This window comes from Lathyrus oleraceus, chromosome 6 (assembly GCF_024323335.1).
Source record: "Lathyrus oleraceus cultivar Zhongwan6 chromosome 6, CAAS_Psat_ZW6_1.0, whole genome shotgun sequence".
In the NCBI taxonomy this organism is placed as follows: Eukaryota; Viridiplantae; Streptophyta; class Magnoliopsida; order Fabales; family Fabaceae; genus Lathyrus; species Lathyrus oleraceus.
In genome coordinates, this window is record NC_066584.1 from 117,391,458 (window position 1) to 117,403,492 (window position 12,035).

Sequence of the window (12,035 nt, forward strand, 5' to 3'; positions counted from 1 at the left end):
TTAAGTTGAGAGTATACTTTACTCCCACTAAGAGTATATTTCTCTCTCTTTGTCATAATAAAAAAGGCGAGTAAGTGATGCATTGTTGGAATTAAATATGCACACATACATAGGCATTTAGAAAAGGGAAAAACAATCAAACTTCATAGGATCAAATTATATTGAGTTGAAGTACAAAAATCAGTAAATTTGTGGGAATTAAAATAAGCAAGAGGAGCAACTAAGGCATATAAGTTAGATTACTCATTTACCATAAGTATCATCATTCCTTCATATGATCTTCTTGATTTCCACCACATCTTTGGCCATATACTGACATATCTCCATGACCTTGTTGATGGTTGTGTCTTCTGATTCTTCTAAGTTCTCTTCTTCATCTATTGAGTCGTCCTTTAGCTTTTCATGTTTGATGTGAATCTTCATATTTCTAAAAGAGGAGTAATTAATCGTTAGATGACTCTATTGACTCTAAATAGGTTATTTGCATGGAGGAGATATTAGGTTGCATGTGTGTAGGGGTGTCCAAAATCAAATCAATCCAATAGATAATCGAAAATTGAACCAAACTAAATCGACATCTTAAAAAACGACATTTGGTTCCAAGGTGTTTGGGTCATCTTTTAACAAAACTATATGGTTCTGTTCGGTTTGCGGTTTGTGTCGTACCCCAAATTTTGCCCACACTTCATATGTTTTCTAGTGCCATTTTACTTCAAATAATTGAAATGACACATTTGGTAAAAGAGCATGTGTAAGGAGTACAATCATAAGGTCTTGGGTTCAAATCCCAACTCTCATTTTTTTAGTACATTTTTCTCTTTTTCCGTTATTTCTACCTTTCACAAAAAAATAAAAAAAATTACATTCTTATTTTTGATTTTTGATTTAATATTTTTAGATAAATACAATCTTTCCATTTTTATGAACTTTTATTTAAAAAGAGTAAAAAAATATCCAGAAAAATATTATTAATATTACTTGTTCCATTTTATGCACTTTTATTTAAAAAAGAGTAAAAAATATCCAGAAAAATATTATTACTTGTTCCATTTTATGCACTTTTATTTAAAAAGAGTAAAAAAAAATATCATTTAAGATTACTTGTTCGATTTTATGCATTTTTATTTAAAAAGATTAAAAAAAATATAAAAAAGTTTTATGGTATATATTTTTGCTCCATTTTATTTCAAATAATTATAATAGCTCAGCTGATGAGAGTTTAAGTATGAAGAGTGGCAAACATAGGGTCCTAGGTTTGAATTATGTTGGGACATTTTATTAATTTTTATTTCTTCTCATTTTTCTTATTTTAGTTCATTTTCTATTCTTCTTCTTTTTATTTATTTATTTACTATTATAACTATTATTATTATATTTTGATATTATTAGTAACATTAGGTACTGTTATTATTATTAAAAGAAAAAATCAAACAAATCTTGGTTAGTTAATTTTACTATTAATTTCATTAGGCATAGTATTATCATTGTCTTAAATGTTATTATTATAAGTATTAAAAGAAAAAAAAAGTAAGAAAAAGAATTATGTTATCATTATTACTATTATTAAATTGAATAATTATTTTTGATATTATTATTATTAATTTAAATTATAGTCATTTATTATTATTATTATGCTATTTAACCAATAAATATCCCAAATATAAAAAAATAATAGTACAAGATCTTGCAATAGCATTTCAAAATCAACCCCAAATTAAAACCAGATCAAAACTTCTTTTTTCTTCCCAGATAAAAATAGAAAAAAAATCAAAATCTTTTTACATTGCTATTATTATTATTATAAATTATTATTCTTATTTACAAGTAAAATTCATAAAATGTTTTTTCAGGATATCATTAATATCTTTATTATTAGTATTGATTCCTTTAATTATTATTGATTTACTATCATCAATTATCCGGATTATCATCATCAATTATCCAGATTATTATCATCAAACATCAAGTCAAAAAAATCATTTTTTATCATTTAATTAAAAACATTAATTTTTTCATTAAAATTATAATTTTATGCCTAAAATCTCAAAATATCGTAAAATAAAACAAATTTGGAAATATTTTGTTTATATTTTATTTTAGGATAGTAATTCAATTTCATTTAACATTTCATTTTAGGATAGTAATTTAAATCGATTTTTAATATAAAGAATATACAAAAAGTAATTAAGTGATTTTGTTCTTTTTAAATTTTTCCATAATATTTTTATTTTTTATTTTTTATTTTGGAAATAATCAACATTACTAGTTTCTAAAGCTAAAAAAAGTAAGTTTATTTCTTAACTTTCGGTTTTTCTTTTTAGATAATTTTTAAAAATTATTATTTTGTACTTTTATGTATTATTAGTAAAACAAAAATCAGAAAATGTGTCATTAATTTGATTGACTTCATTTTTAGCATGTTTTAAATATAAATATAGAACTTTAAGAAATATCAAGTTAATTAATAAAAATAATTGAAATTCAAGTCAAATGAAATATGTGTTTTTGGACTTTTGAATTGTTTTAATTAATTGTTGGAATAAAATTAATTTGTTTCCTTCTTAATTTAACCTAATTTTATCTATAAATAGGACTTATGTTTACACTTCACAGTCATCCACAATTTACATATTCTTATCCTAAAATTGTTGCTCTTCACATCGAAGAACAACAACAAATAAATCCTAGACTCCAAAATCAAGTTGATCAAGAAATATCGAAAGAAAAAGGAAGAACGCGAGGAATAGGAGGAAGGAAGCAGCAGCTTACGTGGGTCACGACACTTCAGGTTGGTATTTTCATACTATTGATTATCAATTGTATATATTCATTCTTGAATTCTTGTTTGGATTGCGATTTGGGGTCTGAATTAATTTTTGTGTGTTTATTATTAAATAATTATGTATTTGAGTATTTAATTAATTTGATGTTGTATATACTTAATTTTGTTTTTGTGTAAGATTAACTTTTATTAAATTTTTATATAATCAAGTTTAATTATCATCATAAACTAAAATAACCTAACTTTACAAAATTCTATTCCCTGTAAAAAAAAATTATACAATTATCACAATTTTGTTTTACATCTAATTAACATATTATCTTGCCAAAACTCATAAACATAATCCTAATAACCTAAAACAAAATCTCACGAAGCCTAATAAAACAAACCTGCATTTTATTTTTCAGTGAGTTTACAAACGTTCTCACACTAATGCAATTTCAAACACATCTTTAAAAAGGGCTAAATTGTTAACATTGAACCTTCCATATTTTTTTCAGTAAAAAAACTCAATACATAATATACTTCCGGCCTGGGATAAAAATTTATGGGATAATTTAGGGATAATTTTTAGGGTTTTAGGGATAAATAATTAAAAACAAGGGATAAAAACAAGGGATAAAAACAAGGGATAAAAACAAGGGATAAAAACAAGGGATAAAAACAAGGGATAAAAACAAGGGATAAAAACAAGGGATAAAACAAGGGATAAAACAAGGGATACAACAAGGGATACAACAAGGGACAAAAACATGTATAAAATTCTATAACAATTTCAAGGGATAAAAACAAGGGATGAAATTTATGGGATAAAATTATGAGATAAATATAGGGATAATATGGGATAAAATTTGGGGATAATTTCTAAGATTTTAAGGGATTTAAATTAGGGATAACATTGGGATAGAGGATTTATCTTATTACATTTTTTAATTTTCTTAATTAAATTAAACTATATTTTCAAATCAAATGGGAGAAGGACATGGGATACAAACATGGGATAAAGTACTAGGAATTTTCAAGGGATAAAACTATGGACAAAATTAGGGATAAGGGTTATGTCTAAATATTCGATTATAATCACTAATTTATTTTCTTAAATAAGTTAAATATTTTTATTTTTATAACATAACATGGGATAAAATCTATAACATTTGTTAGGGATAAAATTGGGATAAGGGATATATCTTATTATATTTAAATTAATTTATTTTTATTAATTAAATTAAATTATTTTTTTAAACTTAATGGGATAAGAATGCGGGATACAATGTGGGATAAAACTCTTTTGTTTCCAAGGGTTAAATTGGGGATAAAATCGGGATAAAGGATTACATCTAATACATAACTATGACTCTTAATTTATTTTTTCAAATAAATTAAAAACAATATTTTTTCGCAAGGGATAAAGGGATAAAGTCAATTCAAACTCACTTCAAATCATAAGACCGCTACCCTAGTGTATTGAGGCATTTTTCTAAGATTACTTCTCCGCCCCCGATGCGTGAGAACTTTTAAGGGATAAAAATAATCAACCAACCAATATTTTTTAAGAAGAACTACGGTACTCTGATCCCTCGCCTAATGCGAAGGTACGTAGGCATAGAGTTGTAAACTCTAGCGAGTACAATTATGAAAGTATTTTTGGGTTTCTCGTCCATTTAAAAGTAATACATTCTGTAAATAGATAAATAATTAATAATTAATAAATATTAAAGCAAACATTTTAGAAACACACACTAGCCCTAGAATTGTAGGAGGATCCCATTGAGTACAATGGAAGTAAGGGGTGCCTAACACCTTCCCTTTACTTAACTGACTCCCGAACCTAGTCTCTTACCCATAACTATTAGGTTTTATCATTATTTCCCTGTTCCTTAGGAACAAATAAAGGATGGTGGCGACTCTGTCATTTTTCCAGCCGCGACAGTTTGTATTTTGCAAATCGAACAAAATCGAATCAAACCGCATTATGTTACAACCTAAATTTCACTTAACTCACATTCAACCCAAACCTAAATTTATTATGCCTTAGCCTTACGATTACGAACAATTTTTTATACTTTCTTATATTCTTCTTTGACACACTCTTTTTTATGCAACAGTTCTCTCTTTCAATTTCATTTTTATCGCACCTCTTCATTTCTAATCTTTGCTTTCTTCTGTTCTTTCTTTTTCATCTTCACTAATCTCTTATCTCCTCTATTTTTTTCAATATAATATTTTTGATATTGTTTTATGCTATTGTTTTGGGTGCATTATTTAATTTGTGTCTAATCTGATTTTTACATATTAAATGATTAGTTTTGTTATAGTTCAAATATGATTAGTTTTGTTGTTATTTGGTAGTGTATGAATGATTAAATATAAATTTATGTTGTTATTTATTTGTGTATGTGTGTGATTCAATAATTTTTTTGTAAAAAATTGAACCAATTGAACTGAACCAAACTATATTGGTTTGATTTCATTTCTAAAGTCAAACAAATCAAACTGCGTGTTTTTTCTCTTCCGGTTCAAATGATTTTTTTTATCAAAATCGCACCGCAAACATCCCTACATATATGAATAAATGGTACCTAAAATGTCGCGAAATGAGAAAATACTCAGAAGGTCACAATGTTTTGGTCAATATGATTATTTTTGTCATCAAACACAATCCATGAATGAAGTCTATTTTCACATTTTATTGTTTATATTTATGGTTCACTCTTAACTCGTGCAACTTTTAGTGTAGTAGCTAACACAAAAATTCAACCATATACTTAATGAAGAAAGTGTTAATGATCTCATAATTGAATAATTGATAGACATAGTTCATTCATAGATAACCGACAGATAATGAAAATATTTCGCCATTTAAAACATTCAGTGTGTGGCTGCTGGGATTCGAGCCCAGGTCTCCACGGCCACAACGTGGAATTCTTACCACTAAACTACAGCCACATTTTGTTTACAGTTCCACAAATTATAATACATAACACATTCAGGATACTATAATGTACATTTTACGTAATCTATATAAAAGTATAATAATATTGCAGAAATAATTTAGAACAGTTTCGTTACGATTTGGACAAGATGCTTTACTTTGAGCCACACAATAATTAAACTAACCTACACACAACAACATACCTGATGCTGCCGCTGACTATTACATGCCCTGCCAACCTCTCCATTCCTTCCATGAGAAAATCCTTACGCTAAGAATCTCTCTTACCCGTTTATATCTCTATCCATTATACCTTACACTATCAAATCATCTCTTACGTCATATATTCACCGTCCATGCATCTATACTTCACCATACTACTCCACTTCTCTTTTCATTACTTTTATTTATGAATTCATGTTGGTTCTTTTCTTAAGAAAATAAATCTTCTCGAATGTTATTAGGTGGTTAGGCCTTATTATGTTTTGAAGCATGATAAAAGATGGTAATCATACTTAAATGGGAGTCTACAATAATGTACTCCAACTTATAAACTTTTTGGTATAGATATGTATTACTCATAAAAGAAAATGGAAAGAGAAATAATGATACAATATTTATATTTGAATATAAGTTCATTTAAATAATTCAAGCGAATTTTATAAAATTAGATAATATATTTGTTAATAATTTTACTGAGACTTTTATTTTAAATTTGATTCCTCAAAATTACTCTATAGTAGAGTTTTTTTTCATAAATAAAATATTACAAGGTTATAAACAAAGGAAAAAATAAATAAAGTAAACAAATAAATAAAGAAGATCTTGTGGCATCAATCCTAAAGATTGAAGGTGAGAAAAATACATAAGAAAGAGGAATTGAATTATGTATGATTAAAAATTCTCTTTTCACTTTTGATTCTGGAACATCAGATTTTGAACCACGTTCAGAGTCTGATACTAGAGTAAGTATCAGCAGTGAGAGTTTACTTATTTCTTCTTCAACTCTGGTTCAAAAACTAAGTTTTCAAGCTCAGATTCTGATATAAGTAAGAGGTTGAATCAGAACGGAGTATGGCTTCAGAGTTCGTTTGCACAACGGAATATAAATGCAAAAGTAAATAAATAGACACACAATATATCTTGGTTCCTTTCGAACCGAGAGTAGTAGAGTACCCTTGCAGTACAAGAGATTTTAACTATAATCAGACTGATTATAATTGCTTAAGTCAGCAACTCAAGACTTCCTGCTCAATCACACCTGATCGAGACTTCCGTGCTCAAGCAACCAACTCAAAACTTCATGCTCAGTCATCCAGACCGAGACTTCCTTGCTCAAGCACCCAACTTGAGACTTCCTGCTCAGTCACCCAGACAGAAACTTCCTTGCCTAAACTCCTCGTTCAAGACTTCATTGCCTTAAGCTCATGTTACTGACTTCTTGCTGAGTCACCCAGACTGAGACTTCTTGCTTAACCCGCAAGCATTAGACTTCAATGCTCCAACACCCAGCTCGAGACTTCCTTCCCTAAACACCTATTCAGGACTTTCCACTTTAAGCTTATATTAATGAGTTTTGCTCAATCACATAGAAAGACACTTGTTTGCCTAACTAATCATATTAGAACTTTAATGCTCAATCTAATTAGGAAGAGTCAGATTCTCTTAACCATAAGAATCTGGTATAACCTTGTGTTCATATGAGTGCTTCTTAGATAAGCAGGTACGCAAAGGTGTACACTCTTGAGCAGATATGAGTTGTTTTCTCTTGAGTGTGGAAGAATAAAGTGGTCATTCTTCTTCTCTCCTTGCACAAATTTTCTCTCATTGTGTCTTTCTATTCTAATGAACATATTCACATATTCTATCTTCATGATGAGTGTGAATATGTTTCATCCCTACTCTCACACACTTAACCCTTATGGTTATATAAATATTTTGAAAGTGTGTTTCTCTCAACTCATTTCAATGAACTGGTATCACATCCATGTGGACCCAGTCACGAAATCTTCAACTCACATTCATTCTCTTGATAGATAGAGGTTCAGCTCAAAGAGATTGTTCCATGAACTTTACAAGTACAAAACTCTCTTGAATGTTTTCAATCTTCATCTATAAATAGATTCTGGAATAAATCTGTTAAAGATTGAAACTACCATAGTACGGATAATCGTTGAAACTATCATGGTACAATAAGCCATTGAAGATCTTTAGTTGTTGGACAATAGAATGAGTCTTAACTCAGCTAGCATAAAAACGTTGGGAAAAGAGAGTAGAGTTCAGAGCAATTGGAGAGATAAGATCCTAACAACATAGCTTTATGTTGATTAGACATAAAATATTATACCGTTGTCACGTGATCTTCTATGGATAACTTCAGACTTGAAATCTTCTTGTAGACATTTTTTTAAGCTTGTTTATAGTCACTTCTACCCTTATACTTAACTTCTTGATTCATAGGATTTTCATAGAATTAGTTAAAGCTTGAATAGAAGTTGAAGTTTGTCTTCAAAACCTATTTGGAGTGAGACTTCAGAGTCTGGAGTTCACATATTTTGTGCTTGTCTTCATCATAGTCTTGATCAAAACTAGTATGGATAAACACTTATAGAGTTGATGACTTGATATAAACAAATTCCTTTATAGCAGATCCTTCATAAATGTTAGTAAAGCACATTCAGAAGTTGCGGGGTCATTCCTTGTGATAGTGACTGCTTGCTTCAAAAGATACCAGTCTTTAGATCTTGCTAATCTTTGGATTCCATTATAAGCTCAGGTTCAGCATCTAGAGGACTCTGATAGACTCATCAGAGTCTAGAAGCTTGGTTATGATACTTCAAATTCATAACAACTTTGCTTCCCTTTAATGGTTCCTTTGAGTGATTAACTTGATTAACATCAAGGTTAATGTCTTTTGATTATGCACACTAGAATAACCATTAGTAAACCATGTTGTTCTTTAAATACTTTGTTATCATCAAAACCTTTTAAAAGCTTGAACAAATCTTGTTCTAACAATCTCCCCCTTTTTGATGATGACAGACAAATGTATTTAAGAACAATGGTTAATGATTTAAATAACACAGTCTAACATCAGAGGCTGAGGTTTGTAAGCTCCCCATAAGTTAGATATTCCATTAAGGTGAGGTTTATAAGCTCTCCCTAAGTTTGATAGTCCATTAAGACGAGGTTTGTAAGCTCTTCTTAACTCCTTATTTGTGTTAATTTAATCCTATAATTTTAATCAACAAAGTCTAACGTCAGAGTATGAGGTTTGTAAGATCCCTCTGAGTTTGACAGACCTTGGGTTAAGGTTTGTAAGTTCTTCCTTTAGTCTTAACAGTTTGTTAAGGTAAGGTTTGTAAGATTTTCCTTAAATCCTTGTCTTTGTTAAATTAAAATAGTCATTTAAGCTCATCAAAGTACAAAAAATAAACAACATAAATATAAACTTAAAGCTTATTACTCAGAAGTTGTTATGACATACACTATTTTGTTAAGATGTTTGTCTCTTCTTATATACTCTATATATTTTCTCCCCATTTGTCATTATCAAAACGATTTTAAAAGAAAGATAAGAACAATAAAAAGTAGAACAGTTTAAAAGCACATAATTTGAAAAGAACACAATAATTTGAAATAAATAAAACAGCTAATTAAAATGATTTTCAAAAGAAGAGGACAGTTGAAAAACAATTTAAAGTCTGATATGAACAGACGGTTTAAAAAAATTGATACCAAGTTGAAAAATAAAAATGTTTTAACCAAAGAGATTCTTTACTTCTGATGGTAAATCACTACTGTTTCAGTTACTGAAATTCTAGTTATCAGACTTTGGATGTCACACTGGTTGTTATGACATCCAATTCTGCACAGACAGGGATTATGCAGAACTTAATAGTAAGTGCAGTAAATAACACAAGTAATTGTTCACCCAGTTCAGTCCAACATGGCCTACATCTGGGGGCTACCAAGCCAGGGAGGAAATCCACTATTAGTAGTATCAATTCAAAGCTAAACTCACCCGTTTACAACTTATCACTTAATCCCTACCCAATGCAATTTCAATCTTAACCTAAGATCAGAGTTCCTACTCACTCCCCCTCAATCACCTCAGTGATATTAAAGACACTTTGAAGTCACACTTCAAAAACAACTCTTGATTATGCTTCACAGCTTAAATCAAGATACACAGCACTCACGCTTAAAAGCTTTGAGTGACACAACACTTACAACTCAATGAACACCCTATGCCAAAGCAATCATCTACTTGATAATGGCTTGGCTTACAAGATACGTCTAATACAAGACTCACAAAATACAGCAGTGAAGTATGATGGACACACGAACTCTTCACGCTTCAAAATCCCCGAAACTGAATGAAGGAATGCCTTCCTTTTATATTGCAGCACCTGGGCTTTTGCACCTGTATTTTCCTGAATTTTAGGTCACACAAGTTCCCTCAAATTCAACATTTAGGTTGCTAACAAATAGGCTATTTGTTAGGTTCATTGAATGTAGCTTGGTTGTTGATTTCCTGGATTTTCTCTCAGCTGTTGAATCCCTAAAGAATAGCCTGAGAAAAAGCTGAAACAGAAAACTGAACAACCTACAATTTAGCATATGCTGTCAGGCACGAATGTCACGACATTCAGCTTGACATCAAGGTCCATATGCTGAGTCTGTTTTTCCAGAAAACAGACTGTACAATTTGCTGACCTGTACATGATCAAAATGACCATACTACAGTAACAGCTTACATTAGTAAATGTCAAAGTGTCCAACTTAACATTTACACATTTGGCCTTAAGTTAGTTCTGTTATTCTCTTGAAGAACAAACTAAGTTATATGCTGAAGTATAGCAGAACACCACTCTGCCTAATCTTCACCAGCTGCTGTTAATGATGAATGTCACAACATCCAGTTTGACATTCAGTCAGTAGGCCTTATGCCAGGTCTGGTTCTTCCTTGATAACCAGACTGCAAATGAATACTAAGTTCTAACAGAACTTCTATTCCTTAGTATCTGTTGACAGGTATGAATGTCACAGCATTCAATAATCCTGTGTTAGCTAGTCCTGCAGTAACTACAATGTAGCCACATATACATGTCATGACATCAGTCAAGACATTAGTGTTTTACCATATAATGCAGCCAATTTAAACACCTACAAACTCCCCCTTTGGCAAATTTTTGGCTAAAACACTTTGATCCCCATAACAGAGTTCATAGCAGCGGAATAATACTAGCTAATACACTCAGAGTGGCAGCACACTCACACACATGGAAGTTAAATAAAAACTTCACATAGCAGCACACACATATTAGAAGTTGCACCTAAACTTCAACATCAGCTGCAGGGGGGATCTTCAGATCTGTCATGAGAGTCTGTTGTGGAGACCCACTCTGTTTGTCAGGGGTATTGGTGATTATTACTCCCCTTTTTGTCACAAATGTTGCCAAAGCCAACAACATAGTCAGAGCACAATGACAGAGATCCAGACTTGGTTTTACTTCACAGTTTCAACCAAGTTAACATCCACTTGATCTTGCTTCACAGCTTCGATCAAGTGATCACCCACTTTTGCTTTACAGTAGGAACCACCATATCAGATGCCATGATTTTGTTTCTGACATCCAGAACCACTCCTGCATGAACAGCATCCTTGAACTCCTGCAGGTACAGAGCCCTTCTCTCTGTTGGGTGTCTCCTTACCTTCTTGTATACACCCTTGTTGCAAGCAGCATAGCTATGATCTGTTGACCAATCATAGCCTAGTACAAATTGTTTAATAGGCAGAGATATTAAACAATTTATCCCAAACATCAGTGGTTGCTATAAGGTCTCAGAGAGACATATTCCCAGTTTGCTCCTTAAGTTTTCAAACTGAGTAGCATCCAGAACCTTTGTAAATATGTCAGCCAGTTGAAGATCCGTGGCTACATGTTCCAAAGTGATCACCTTGTCTTCCACCAGATCTCTGATGAAGTGGTGCCTAATGTCAATATGTTTGGTCCTGCTGTGTTGGATGGGATTCTTGGAGATGTTGATGGCACTGAGATTATCACAGAACAATGTCATGACATTTTGAGTGACATTGTACTCAGTGAGCATTTGTTTCATCCAAACCAGTTGGGAGCAACTGCTTCCAGCAGCTATGTATTCAGCCTCTGCAGTGGACAGAGAGACACAGTTCTGCTTCTTGCTGAACCACGATATGAGGTTTTCTCCTAAGAAGAAACATCCACCTGATGTGCTTTTTCTGTCATCAGCACTTCCAGCCCAATCAGCATCACAGTATCTAGATAGGACAGGCTC

General features: G+C 31.1%; 1 non-coding gene across 1 annotated transcript; it reads right to left on the minus strand.

Annotated features, from left to right (window-relative positions):
- Positions 1–5,656: 5,656 nt before the first annotated feature.
- On the minus strand, positions 5,657–5,728 carry TRNAH-GUG (transfer RNA histidin (anticodon GUG)). Its single transcript has one exon. It is a non-coding gene; the product is annotated as a tRNA-His (tRNA).
- Positions 5,729–12,035: the final 6,307 nt, after the last annotated feature.